We start from the raw sequence: 15,409 nt of genomic DNA on the forward strand, positions 1-15,409 counted from the left end.
CTTAGCAGCTGAGGACGCTAGATTAGCAGCAGAGCGGGCGGCTTTGGACGTACGGGCGCAGCAACTTCGGGCAGAGGCCTTGCAGCTCACGTTGAGCCTGAACGCATCTAATGAGGTAATGAGGAGGAGACATCAGAAAACTCAGTCCCGTTTACCTCAGAATTATGATCCTCGGAATCTCTTTGCTACACCCGGGGTCGGCCCAAGTAACCCGCCAGGTGCGAATCAGCTTATTACATCCGGAGCGGGAGGTCCAGTCTGGCCTTAGGGGATGGCATCGCCTCACGGCAATATGGCACCGCCCAATTACGTGCCAATACCGCAGGGTCACTTCTCCAACCCCATGGAGAACTTAATTGCATCATCAGCACGTTTGGCGGCTCTCCCGGTAGATGGGAATGATCCGACAGCGGTGGAAACCCGAAAGATCAGAGAACTTGTCCAAATAGCCCTGGCTCAGCAAGACCTACTCCTACAGCCGGGATAGGATTCACTCGACTCCACCGCCCTGGTTAGCTCCGCCTTGTCAAAATCGGAGCCCGAGTTATAGTAAGAACATGGAATCAGAGGCCTTGTCAAGTAACGCTCAGCGCTGGAACCAGCCCGGCGGGCATAACCCGGTTCAGGATTGGATACGTCAGGAGGACGAGCGGGCCGCTCAGCTAGCGGCTCAGCTAGCAGCCCAACAGAACTCACCGGCTTACCTGACGACTTCCGTTGAAGCGGGGGTTGCTACTAGAACCGGAGGAGTTCCTTGTCTGGTACCGGCTTTACGTAATGTATGTCTGCCCAAGGATTTCAAGGGGCCTCGGAAGGTGCCGAATTATACTGCCGATTTACAGCCTGGGGCATGGATTGAAAGTTATGAGATGGCTATGGAGCTGCTAGAGGTTAGTGATGAGGCGATGGCTAAATATTTCACCATGATGCTGGACGGAACGGCCCGTTCTTGGTTAAAGGGTTTGCCACCCAACTCCATTAGTTCATGGGCAGAGCTAAAAGCCCGTTTCATCCAGAACTTCAAAGATACTTGCAAGAAGTTTATTTCAATTGTGGATCTGACAAATTGTAAGCAGGAAGAAGGTGAATCTACGACTCATTGGGTGCGCCGGGTCAAGGATATAATACATTCGTCTGACAAGATGGATGCCGGCTCAGCAGTTCTCATGTTGGAGAAGAATTGCCGCTTTGAACCTCTGGGACAGAAGCTGGGGCGCCTTAAGCGTGATTGCAACGATATGGGGACGCTGATGGCGGCTTTAGTCAAGTATGCCGATTCTGATAGTACCAAGGATCCCGTGTCTGATGAGGAAAAGACAGGGAAGGGAAATAAGAACGGCAATGGAAAGGGTCAGCAGCATAACCCGGTGAGTCAAGGAGGTAATAAGCGTAAGGCGGACAGTAACCCGGAATTTGTGGCCAATGCACAGGGTAACAATCAGAAGCACAAGGGAAAGCCACCCCGGTTTGGTGGGTCAGGTCCGTCTCTCAAGCAACTACTCAATGAACCCTGCCCAAAACACGGTACCCGGGAACGACCAGCGACTCATTTATGGAAGGATTGCGCAATCATGAAAGCTTTCAAGAATTCTAACACATTTGATGGCAATCAAGGCCCAGGCGGCGGTTCAGGAGCCGGCGGCTTTCATGGCCCGGGCGGTGGTTCAGGATCCGGTTTTCAGGGAAGCCAGGGTGGTTATAATCAACAGCAGTCTGGTCAAGGAGGTCAGCAACAGCAGCAGTCGGGTTATCAGAGCCATCCGAAACAGTTAAGCAGTGGGCAGTATCACGTGTTCACCACAAGTTTGTGTAAATGTGATCAGAAAGTTCATAAGAGGGCTGTGAATTCTGTTGAACCGGCAGTCCCTTGTTACTTGAGGTGGTCGGAACAGCCTATTGTCTGGAGCAGGGAGGATCACCCTCCCCGGGTTGATAATCCGGGTCAACTGGCCCTAGTGGTGGCACCGCAAGTTGGTGGTTATAAGTTTACTAAAGTGCTCATGGATGGAGGTAGCAGCATCAACATCCTCTATTACGAGACCTTTCGGCGCATGGGCTTAACTGATAAGAATTTAAAGACTTCCAACACCGTCTTCCATGGAGTGGTGCCCGGTAAGTCGGCGTATCCTGTGGGGAAGATTGAGCTAGAGGTGGCCTTCGAAGACGAGCGTGATTCTAGGGCGGAAAAGTTAACTTTTGAGGTGGTCAAAATCAAAGTCCATATCACGCTTTGTTCGGGCGGCCAGCCTATGCCAAATTCATGGCACGACTGTGTTATGTGTATCTACAGCTCAAGATGCCGGGTTACAAGGGTACCATCACTGTGCATGGAAGCCGAAAGGTGGCCCTGGAGTGTGAAGAGGGCGATGCGGCTTACGCCGAGTCTGTCTGTGCAGCGGAGGAGCTCAAATTTTATCAAGGTAACATTGACCCGGCAGATATGACTTCTCTCAAGAAGCCGACTACGGAGCATGACCCGGCCATGAAGTTTAAATCGGCTGCAGAGACTAAGCTTGTTGATTTCACTCCAGGCGATTCATCTAAGCAATTCAACATCAGTGCCAACTTGGATCCTAAATAGGAAAGCGCGCTCATCGAGTTCATCCGTGAGAACCGGGACATCTTTGCATGGAAACCTTCTGACATGCCGGGTGTACCAAGAGAACTCGCTGAGCACACTCTTAATATTGATCCGAAGTATAAGCCGGTCAGGCAATTTCTGCGGCGATTCAATGAAGAGTGACAAAAAGCTATAGGAGAAGAGGTCGCCCGGCTCTTGGCGGCTGGGTTTATTGTTGAAGTTTTTCATCCAGAATGGTTGGCTAACACGGTGCTCGTACTCAAGAAAAATGGCACCTGGCGGATGTGTGTGGATTACACGGACCTAAATAGGGCTTGTCCGGCCGATCCTTTTGCTCTCCCCCGTATTGATCAAATCATTGATGCTACGGCAGGTTGTGCGCATTTGAGTTTTTTGGATGCTTATTCTGGCTATCATCAGATCAAGATGGCAGTTAAGGACCAGGAGAAAACGGCCTTCATCACCCCGTTTGGAGCCTTCTGCTATGTGTCTATGCCGTTTGGGCTCAAGAGTGCCCAGGCGACTTATCAATGATGTGTACAGAATTGTCTTCACGATCAGATTGGGCGCAATGTTCATGCTTATGTGGATGACATAGTAGTGAAATCCAGAGAGGCAGAAACCTTGATATCTGATCTCAGAGAAACCTTTGACAATCTCCGGGTTTACAAAATGATGCTTAACCCGGAGAAGTGTGTATTTGGTGTGCCTGCAGGCAAGCTTTTGGGATTCTTGGTCTCAAACAGGGGCATCGAGGCTAATCCGGAGAAGATTAAGGCAATCACTTCTTTGGCTAAACCGGCATGTATTAATGATGTTCAGCGATTGGCGGGTCGTGTTGCCGCTTTGAGCCGGTTCATAAGCCGGTTAGGTGAGAAGGCCCTACCGCTGTACCAATTAATGAAGAAGGCAGACACCTTTGTCTGGAGTGATGCCGCTAATGCTGCTTTTGAGGATTTGAAGAGGCAGTTATCTGAACCACTGGTTCTTGCGGCTCCCATTGACAAGGAGCCTTTGCTGTTATATGTGGCTGCTAATTCACGAGCCGTCAGTGTGGCGATTGTGGTAGAGCGCGAGGAGGCTGGTAAGGAACACTCGGTTCAACGGCCGATTTATTATGTCAGTGAGGTACTCATCGAGTCAAAGCAAAGATATCCTCATTGGCAGAAACTTGTTTACGGGGTGTTCATGGCAAGCCGAAAGCTGAAGCAATACTTCCAAGGTCACCCTATCACTGTGGTAAGTTCTGCCCCCTTGGGAGACATTATTCAGAACAGAGAGGCTACAGGACGAGTCGCCAAATGGGCCATCGAGCTCGGGCCTCATGGTCTGAAGTACGCGCCGCGCACTGCCATTAAGTCCCAAGCTTTGGTGGATTTCATCAACGACTGGACAGAGCTACAGGCACCTGAGGAGAAGCCCGATAACACTTATTGGATTATTCACTTTGATGGGTCCAGACAGTTGGAAGGCTCGGGGGCCGGAGTTGTATTAACTTCCCCTCGGTGTGACAAATTTTGTTATGTGCTCCGGCTTATGTTTCCTTGCACTAACAATGCAGCTGAGTATGAGGCCCTGCTCCATGGTCTCCGGATAGCCAAAGAGATGAACTTGATCCGGGTAAGATGCTTAGGAGACTCAGACCTTGTGGCTCAACAGGTGTCAGGCAAGTGGGACTCTAAAGATCCCCTCATGGCGGCTTACCGTCGTGAAGTCGATGTTGTGGCTGGATATTTCAAGGGTTGCGTAGTGGAACACATTGATCGAAGGAAGAATGAGGCGGCGGATGCCTTAAGCCGGCTGGAGTGATTCAACGTTGCGTGTCACCTGCAAAGGGTCAGGAGGTCCTTCGTGAAATTCATGAAGGTGATTGTGGTCATCACACCGGATCAAAATCTCTTGTGGCCAAAGCCTTCCGTCATGGGTTCTATTGGCTGACGGCTCATGCTGATGCGGAAGACCTGGTCAGTAAATGTGACGGATGTCAGAAATTCTCACGACGAGCCCATGTGCCGGCTCAAGAGTTAAGGATGATTCCAATTACCTGGCCGTTTGCAGTCTGGGGGCTTGATATGGTCGGGCCTTTCAAGAGATCTAAGGATAAAAAGACTAACCTCTTGGTGGCAGTTGACAAGTTCACAAAGTGGGTGGAGGCGGAGCCAGTCAGTAAGTGTTATGCAGCCACAGCAGTCCAGTTTATGAAAAAGGTGATTTTTCGCTTTGGTTTTCCACACAGCATCATAACTGATAATGGTACTAACCTTTCCAAAGGAGCTATGGAAGAGTTCTGTCAACGAGAGCATATCCGGCTTGACGTTTCAGCTGTAGCTCACCCTTAATCAAATGGCCAAGCAGAATGAGCCAATCAAGAAATCTTGAAGGGTATCAAGCCCCGGCTCTTGGTCCCTTTACAGCGGACGCCGGGTTGTTGGGTGGAGGAGTTATCTTCTGTACTCTGGAGCATCAATACTACCCCTAACAGATCTACGGGTTACACGCCTTTCTTTATGGTGTATGGAGCAGAGGCGGTCCTGCCAAGTGACATCCGTCACGATTCACCCCGTGTGGCGGCTTATGTTGAGGAAGACAATGAAAAAGCTCGGCAAGATGCACTTGACCTGTTGGATGAAGAGCGAGACTTGGCAATAGCCCGCTCGGCGATTTACCAACAAGACCTGCGTCGCTACCACAGCCGCCGGGTTAAGTCCAGAACCTTTCAGGAAGGCGACTTAGTGCTCCGACTCATCCAGGATCAATCTAACATACACAAGCTATCCCCTCCTTGGGAAGGACCCTTTGTGGTCAGCAAGAATCTGAACAATGGATCATACTACCTTATCGACGTTCGAGAGCATAAAGACTCACGTAAGTCGGAGGAGGAGACCCGTCGGCCGTGGAATATCGCCCATCTTCGGCCTTATTATACTTGAGCCGTCAGCTCTAATGTGTATATACTTATACTATGTATATTATATAAAGCAATAAAGCAGGACCTCTGTCCTTTTTTCCACTCCCAAAAAAGGTTTATGTGTTTTTCCTTGACAGGTGGTGGAGATAACCAAGGAGAAGCGGATCATATCTGAATCCGGCTTTCCTTTGGTCCGGCTTATGATCATATCTGAATCTAGCCGTTGATCACTTGGGGGCTTCCTGTTCAAACATAGGTCGTATTCGAACCAAAGAGAACATAGCTGTCGATACCCGTTTGATCGGCATACTGCCAAACCCACTTGGGGGCTTCTTGATCATATCTGAATCATAGCTTAACTCCTTTTGGGTCTGACGTGGATCGTATTCGAATCAGCGTCATTAAACAACTCTTATGGTCACTTGGGGGCTTCCTGTTCAAACATAGGTCGTATTCGAACCAAAGAGAACATAGCTGTCGATACCCACTTGATTGGCATCGCCACAGCCACTGGGGGCTAACAGATCGTATCCGAATCTTAGCTCAACCCCTTTGGAACGGGTCACTGATCGTATTCGAATCAGAAACCCTTGAATTTTGTTCATCATATTTTACAAGTGCCAACATTAGGTATCTTGTGACCCTCTTGAAAATACAATGGAATACATTACAGTCTTCCAGAATTAATGTTAGTTACATCAGGTTGTTAAGAACCAGGTGAACTTATATGTGCCAATTTTCAGGAGTTAAGTTTACCCTCAGGGGTTGGTTTATATAAGCCGGAAAAAACAGCTGTGAGCACTACAGGGCAATGCAAGGTATTTTTGCAAAGGACATAACAGATTCATACAAACTACAAAGAGAATAATGGCGGCGGCTTATGCAAGTATTAAGGGCCATAAGCATGCGCAAAGGCATAGCAAAACTCAAGGTATCTTTTACTTTGTTACAAGACTCCCCGAGTCTGAATGATGCATTGTTTTCTACGATGACATAAGCAGGTGGTGCCTGACAAGCTACTCTTGGGGTTGACTTGAAGCCCCCGGGTTATCCTTCTCCGTCTCTCCGCCGGCTGCTTTGTCCTGGAAGGATGATGAGGCCCAGTCAATGCCACTCAAGGCTTCAAACTCAGCTTCATCATCTATTAAACCGGTTGGGTCGACTTCAGGAGCAAAGGTGTGCTTACGGGTTGGAGGGATCAAGCTGACATCGTCGTAATGTGGCATGGGGATTCTCCGGTTCTCCTTGTCATAACCCGGCTGACACTTGGTGAGGTCAGTATCGTTCCCAATAAGAGTAGCCACCGGACGTATATCCTTCACACAGGCGGTGAAATCCTTATCATTAAATACGGTGCCATCTTCCTTTAAACTTGGATACCCAAGAGCAATGTCAGCGGGGTCTAGTTCTGGAAGCCACGCCTTGGCCCGGCTCAATGCGGCTATAGCTCCGGCTCTTGCAGATGCTCGTCTTAACTCTTGGATTCGCTGAGGTAGCACAGCAAGCCGCTTCAGCACATCTTGCAGGAGATAAGGAACATCGTTTGATAAAGCCACAACGGCCAGAGCACGTTGTGACCCGGTGTAGAGTTGTTCCACCAGAGTATAAACCGCCTTCAGCTTGATCACCATGTTCTGCTTAAGATTTGTGCTCCTGGGGCCTGCGTTATTAAGCATAAGGTGAGTCAGAGGAGACAACTGAAATGGTCATTCAAGGAGTTTTGCAGTGTTTAAGGTTTGGATAAGTCACTCACCGAAGATTGCTGAAACCATTCGAGATATCTGGCGCTTTAAGTCGGACAGTTCGGCCGTTGCTTCCGCAAGCGATGCCTCTGCTGTCTCGGCCCGGGTCACCAGTGCGGCCTTTTCATCAGCCCAAGTTTTCTTCTCTGATTGAAAATTTTGCTTCAACTTCTCTTGTTCAGAGACGCTGAATTCAAATTTGGAGTTGGCCTTTTCAATTTCACTTTCCTGGGTTGCCAGGCGATTCTTCAAATCAGCAATCTCCAATTCAAATTTACTTATGGTGGCCTGCATTGCACCAGATAGTAGTAAAAGTTACGGTAAGTACTATTAAGTCCCAAGCACTTTGCAAGCAAAGATACTTGACACTTGGGGGCTAATGTATACCGAAGCTTTCTAAATTATTAAGCCGGTCTTGAATATTAAGTCCCAAATACCTTGCAAGCAAAGATTTTTGGCACTTGGGGGCTAATGTATATCGCAAGTTAAAGGTATTGTGTTACACCCGGTTCAATTATTTTTTCTTTAAGCCGGATAAGTAGCTCTAACAATTTTTCTAAGTCTACAGCATATTTATTCATAAGCAATAGACTTGGGGGCTGGTACAGTAAGTGTGATTGAAAGTAAGCTAGTATAAGTCATACCTCAGATTTTTGCTGTATCTGCTTCACCATGTCAATTTCCAGGTCACGGCTGCTTTGTACTTGATTGATATAGCCGGAGACAATCTCTCCAATACTCAAATGAGTATAGTCAGCGACATCCAGCTTGGCCTTCCGGCGTTCCACCAATTCCTTTTTAGAACACTTGGCAAGTGCAGACGGCTGTGCCGGCTCAACAAACTGAGTCTTGAGAATTTCAACTTCCTGATCATTTGCCTTGGCGGGGCTAGGAGCCTCCGGGTTACCAGAATCGTTGAGGGTTTGTTCAGTAGGCGGGTCAGAGGAAGATATAGGAACATCATGAGACGGTTGAGGCGGCGGCTCGTGAGCAGAGGCATCAGGAGTAGCTGTGCCCAACTCTGGTTCAGTCACAACCGGCTCTTGGGGCGGCTTATTCTTTTTTGCCCTTTTGCTGGGCTTTACTTGCACACTGTGGAAAAGGTAGACAAGTTAAATACAGCAAATATGAGTAAAATAAAGCATAAGGTACAACAAGTTTATATTACCCGGGAGCAGTTTTGAAGGCTGGCATGTTGGACTGCATAGACTCACCGGAGGAAGGTGAAATATCCTGATAGTTGGAGTCAGAATAATTGAGAGGCTAACAAATGAAGCCTGCCAAAGGAAAAAGAAGGTGTAAATCGGAGATAACCTCAGTCTGGCGTTTCCTGGTCACATCAGGTAAGCCGGAGGAGAGTTCCGCGTCTTTGCTGGTCCGGGTCTGCCTCCGGCTCTCATAATTCTGTCGCTTCAAAAGAAAGTCAGGATCTTGGTAAGCCAAAGGATGTGAAAATCTTACTTTCCGGGTTACTCTTCGAATTTTCTGACGCGGCTGAAGCTCGGAGTCGGAGGAGATTACAATTACCTCTTCCTCGACGGGTTGGCTGTTGCCCGTGTCTTCCTGAAAGAAGGTTAGCATCAGTAAGGTAGAAATAAAGGAGAAAGGGAATTTCAAAGGTTACCTCTTCCTCATTATCATCAGTATCATCAAGCTGAAACAGCTCAGAGGCGCTTGGCTTCCTTTTCCTTGAGGTGGTGGGCTTGGTGGTTTTCTTTTCGGCTCTCTTGGCCGCCCTGGCTTTCTTGGCCGCCTCATGATCATATTGCGTGTTCCAGAAGCTATCATTTGCCTGTAAAAGGTTATAACTGGTTATGCGTAAGAATACAGCCTAACATGATAAAACATAACCCGATGGCTGGAAACTTACTGCAGGGGCCGGGTTCTTCTGGCAAAAAGGTAGTAAGCCGAAGGCATTACTATTCACTGTGCCCTCTTTCAACAAGGACTGAGTTGTAGCTTCCACTACGTCATCTGGTAAGTCGTCAGGGTTATGACGTTGAGGGTCATTCTTCTCGCCTGAATAATTACACATTAAGCCGGGGCGGCGGCTTAACGGAATTATTCTCCAAGCAATCCAGACTCGGACCAAGTCAATGCCATCTAAGCCGTTCCCTAAAAGAGCTTTAATCCTCTTGATTTTGGGGGTGAGTGGCAGGCGTTCAATAGCTGTCAACTTATCCGGCAGCGGGTGAGTAGGTTCAAGGCGCAATGCGCGGAAGCCGGGCAGTGGATTTTCGCCAGCCGGAGAAGTATCTTGGCAGTAGAACCATGTCTGGTTCCAGTCCTTTGGATGACTCGGCAATTCAGCATAAGGGAACAGGCAGTCTCTCCGCCTTTGAATTGATATGCCACCAAGCTCCAGACTGGGCCCGTTGGCCCGTTCATTCTGCCGGTTCAAATAGAACAATTCCCTGAACAGGAGTAGGCTGGGTTCTTCTCCAAGGTAAACCTCACAGAAAACTTGAAAGTTGCAGATATTTGACACGGAGTTGGGCCCGATGTCTTGAGGTCTTAAGTCAAAGAAGTGCAAAACGTCTCTAAAGAATTTTGAACCGGGAGGAGCAAATCCCCGGCTCATGTGATCGGTAAAAATGATCACCTCCCCTTCCTTGGGTTGAGGTTTCTCTTCAGACGGGTCAGGAGCACGATAAGACATGACGTCCTTCTTGGGCAGATGGCCGGACTTCACAAACTCTGACAGTTTGCTCTCCGTAACAATGGATGGGACCCAGTTGCAGGTAATCGGAGGTTTAACAGCTTTGGGTGCCATTGAGTAAATTGAAGCCTACAACAAGATAAAGGAAATTTTCCGGTTTATTATAACCCGGAGAATAAGTATTATTGGGTTGTCTGAGATGGCGGCTTAAGTAGGGGCCTAATGACATACAGGTGGTTGTGTGATAATGTTTAAACAGCTGCAAGTATTAACGATGATGAAAATTGTCTTAAGTCGCCAAAAGCAGGCAGTGCTGACAGTCAGTATTATCTTAAACCGGTCACATGAACTACTATGGCTGAAACAGAGTCGACAGATGCCGTTTTTTGGCTAAGTGTGGAACAAACAGGTTTCACAAGTTGCAGCTATTATTTTGGATCAAACGATCGTTCTGAAAAGAAAAATTTCTAGACCTAAAACCAGTGCAGAGAAGTTCATACACTCGAAAGAGGCCTTTAAACAAGGGAAATGAGATCTATTTCTATTCGAGATGGGTGCGGAACAGCCGCCGTAGTAGTTCTAACTGTCTAAAGATCAAAAAGGAGCACTGAGGAGGAAAACTATCAAGGGTTTGCAACGGGCGGCGATGAACACCGACGAACTCGGGAGGCCGCAATGCAGATCTAAAAGCAGGGAAGGAAAAGGACTTACGGATGCAGAGCTGTTGCAGGGTTCCGTCGCGTTTCTCTGGTCAAGTCAGGTTGATGCAGCGGCCTGAGTTGGAGAAGACGAGGAAATCTGCGGCGGCGGCGGCGGCAGAGCTCGAGCGGCAGAGAAACAGTGCGAGGAGGAAGACGACCGAGGAAGGAGAATGGGAAAGACCTAGGTCGCACCTATTTATAAGGAAGGGCCGACTGAGACGGCGCGAGAAACGAGGGGACCGAACATCATTATCCAGCGACCCCGACGCCTCGTTTTTCGGAATGGTCAGTAAAGGCAAAGATCCGTTGGAAGATATGATGGAGTAAAATATGAATTTAATTGAAGATGATGTCACGACGGGTTAACGCGGATCCAGAAGATGACGTCATGGCGGGTTAAAACCTTTGCGCAGACAAGAAGACTGAAGGCTTGTTTCTTAAGGTATTTTAAGATTGACATGAACCGGTTCAAATCAATCTGGGGCCTCGTGTTGGGGATATAACTATTTGTGTAAGCTGCCCAGGAGGGGCCGGGTTACGCAAAGAGGGACTCATCAGAAGAAGCCCAAGATCAAGCATGAAGATGGCGATTCAATAAAGGGTCTAAAGCCCACAGGCGACTTAAGGCCCATAGTGGTAAACCGCCATGATGGCATGACTTGTATCATAAGGTAGAATTAACTAGTCACCGAGCCGGAGACTGTCTATGAGCCGGCCGGGACTCTGTAGGCCGCAGGGCGTCAACCCGTGTATATAAGGGGACGACCCGTCGGTGGCTTAAGGGCAAGAAAACAACTGATCGAGAGCCAGGCATAGCGTATCTCGCTCCCTGGTCATCGAAACCTCAAGCAATACCAACCCAACTAGACGTAGGCCTTCCTTCACCGTAAGGGGCTGAACTAGTATAAACCTCTCGTGTCCTTTGTCTCGATTAACCCCTTTAAGCTTCCTAGTTGCGATGGCTCCATGACTAAGTCCTTGCAAGAGGACATCTGCCGTGACAATTCCACGACTCATGGAGAGCACCGGGATGATGAAGATGGCCACCGAAGAAGGATTGCCCCCTCCGGCAGGGTGCCGGAACGGGTCTAGATTGGCTTTCGGTGGCTACGGAGGCTTCTGGCGGCGGAACCCCCGATCTATTGTGCTCCCCGATGTTTTTAGGGTATATGGAGATATATAGGCGGAAGAAGTACATCAGGGGGCCACGAGGGGCTCATGAGGGTGGAGGGCGCGCCCAGGGGGGTGGGCGCGCCCCCTGCCTCCTCACCTCCTCGCAGATCCCCCGACGTGCACTCCAAGTCTTCTGGGCTTCTTTCCTTCCAAAAATGAGTTCCGTGAAGTTTCAGGTCAATTGGACTCCATTTGATTTTCCTTTTCTTCGAAACCCTAAAACAGGGTAAAAACAGAAACTGGCACTGGGCTCTGGGTTAATAGGTTAGTCCCAGAAAATGATATAAAAGTGTATAATAAAGCCCATAAACATTCAAAACAGTAAATAATATAGCATGGAGCAATAAAAAATTATAGATACGTTGGAGACGTATCAGACCCTTCTTCAACACTGTTAATGCTAAGATAGATTGCAAACAGGATGTTGTTACTATTGGTTTAGATGATATGTCTCATGAATTTAATTTCTCTAAATTTCATAGACAACACCGTGAAGAGGAATTACCTAGTAAAGATGAAATTATTGGTCTTGCTTCTATTGTCGTACCTCCTAGTGATCCTTTAGAACAATATTTGCTGGACCATGAAAATGATATGTTTATGAATGAAAGAAGGGAAATAGATGAAGTATTCTTTAAACAGGAACCCATCCTGAAACACAATTTGCCTGTTGAAATCCTAGGGGATCCTCCTCCACCCAAGGGTGATCCCGTGTTTGATCTTAAACCATTACCTGATACTCTTAAATATGCTTATCTTGATGAGAAAAAGATATATCCTGTTATTATTAGTGCTAACCTTTCAGAGCATGAAGAAGAGATATTATTGAGAACTCTGAAGAAGCACCGTGCTGCTATTGGATATACTCATGATGATCTTAAGGGCATTAGTCCCACTCCGTGTCAACACAAAATAAATTTAGAGGAAGATGCCAAACCAGTTCATGATCATCAACGGCTGAATCCTAAGATGAAGGAAGTGGTAAGAAAGGAAATACTAAAGCTTCTTGAGGCAGGTATAATTTATCCCGTTGCTGATACTCAGTGGGTAATTCCTGTCCATTGTGTCCCTAAGAAGGGAGGTATTACTGTCGTTCCTAATGATAAAGATGAGTTGATCCCGCAAAGAATTATTACAGGTTATAGGATGGTAATTGATTTCCGCAAATTAAATAAAGCTACTAAAAAAGATCATTACCCTTTACCTTTTATCGATCAAATGCTAGAAACATTATCCAAACATACACATTTTTGCTTTCTAGATGGTTATTCTGGTTTCTCTCAAATACCTGTGTCGGCCAATGATCAATCAAAGACTACTTTTACTTACCCTTTTGGTACTTTTGCGTATAGACATATGCCTTTTGGTTTATGTAATGCACCTGCTACCTTTCAAAGATGCATGATGGCTATATTCTCTGACTCTTGTGAAAAGATTTGTGAGGTTTTCATGGACGATTTTTCCGTCTATGGATCCTCTTTTGATGATTGCTTAAGCAACCTTGACCGAGTTTTGCAGAGATGTGAAGAAACTAATCTTGTCTTGAATTGGGAAAAGTGCCACTTTATGGTTAATGAAGGTATTGTCTTGGGGCATAAAGTTTCTGAAAGAGGTATTGAGGTTGATAAAGCCAAGGTTGATTCTATTGAAAAGATGCCATGTCCCAAGGACATCAAAGGTATAAGAAGTTTCCTTGGTCATGCCGGGTTTTATAGGAGGTTCATTAAGGACTTCTCCAAAATTTCCCGGCCTCTGAATAATTTATTACATAAGATATACCATTTGTTTTTTATGATGATTGCGTAGAAGCATTTGAAATACTTAAGAGAGCATTAATCTCTGCACCTATTGTTCAGCCACCTGACTGGAATTTACCTTTTGAAATTATGTGTGATGCTAGTGATTATGCTGTAGGTGCTGTTCTAGGGCAAAGAATTGATAAGAAACTAAATGTTATTCAATATGCTAGTAAAACTCTAGACAATGCAAAGAGAAATTATGCTACTACTGAAAAAGAATTCTTAGCAGCTGTATTTGCTTGTGATAAGTTCAGACCTTATATTGTTGATTCTAAAGTAACTATTCACATGGATCATGTTGCTATTAAATACCTTATGGAAAAGAAAGATGCTAAACCTAGACTTATTAGATGGGTTCTATTGCTACGAGAATTTGATTTGCATATTATTGATAGAAAGGGAGCTGAGAACCCCGTTGCAGACAATTTGTCTAGGTTAGAAAATGTTCTTGATGACCCACTACCTATTGATGATAGCTTTCCTGATGAACAATTAAATGTCATAAATGCTTCTCATACTGCTCCATGGTATGCTGATTATGCTAATTACATTGTTGCTAAATTTATACCACCTAGTTTCACATACCAGCAAAAGAAACAATTCTTCTATGATTTGAGACATTACTTTTGGGATGGCCCACATCTTTATAAAGAAGGAGTAGATGGTGTTATTAGACGTTGTGTACCTGAGCATGAACAACAACAGATCCTACGCAAGTGTCATTCCAAGGCTTATGGAGGACACCACGCTGGATAGAACTGCACATAAGGTATTACAATCCGGTTTTTATTGGCCTACTCTCTTCAAGGATGCCCGTAAGTTTGTCTTATCTTGTGATGAATGTCAAAGAATTGGTAATATTAGTAGACATCAAGAAATGCCTATGAACTATTCACTTGTTATTGAACCATTTGATGTTTGGGGCTTTGATTATATGGGACCTTTTCCTGCCTCTAATGGTTATACACATATTTTAGTTGCTGTTGATTATGTTACTAAGTGGGTAGAAGCTATTCCAACTAGTAGTGTTGATCATAACACCTCTATTAAGATGATTAAAGAAGTTATTTTTCCAAGGTTTGGAGTCCCTAGATATTTAATGACTGATGGTGGTTCACATTTTATTCATGGTGCTTTCCGTAAAATGCTTGCTAAATATGATGTTAATCATAGAATTGCATCTCCTTATCACCCACGGTCTAGTGGTCCAGTAGAATTGAGTAATAGAGAACTCAAATTAATTTTGCAAAAGACTGTTAATAGATCTAGAAAGAATTGGTCCAAGAAACTTGATGATGCATTATGGGCCTATAAAACTGCATATAAAAATCCTATGGGTATGTCTCCGTATAAAATGGTTTATGGAAAAGCATGTCACTTACCTCTCAAACTAGAACATAAGGCTTATTGGTCTATTAAAGAGCTCAATTATGATTTCAAACTTGCCGGTGAGAAGAGGTTATTTGATATTAGCTCACTTGATGAATGGAGAACCCAAGCCTATGAAAATGCCAAGTTGTTTAAAGAGAAAGTTAAAAGATGGCATGACAAAAGGATACAAAAGCGTGAGTTTAATGTAGGTGATTATGTATTGCTATACAACTCTCGCTTAAGATTTTTTGCAGGAAAACTTCTCTCTAAATGGGAAGGTCCTTACGTTATCGAGGAGGTCTATCGTTCCGGTGCCATAAAAATCAACAACTTCGAAGGCACAAATCCGAAGGTGGTGAACGGTCAAAGAATTAAACATTATATCTCAGGTAATCCTATAAATATTGAAACCAATGTTATTGAAACCGTAACCCCGGAGGAATACACAAGGGACACTTTCCGGAATGTTTCAGAC

Source organism: Triticum aestivum, chromosome 4A (genome assembly GCF_018294505.1).
Source record: "Triticum aestivum cultivar Chinese Spring chromosome 4A, IWGSC CS RefSeq v2.1, whole genome shotgun sequence".
NCBI lineage: Eukaryota > Viridiplantae > Streptophyta > Magnoliopsida > Poales > Poaceae > Triticum > Triticum aestivum.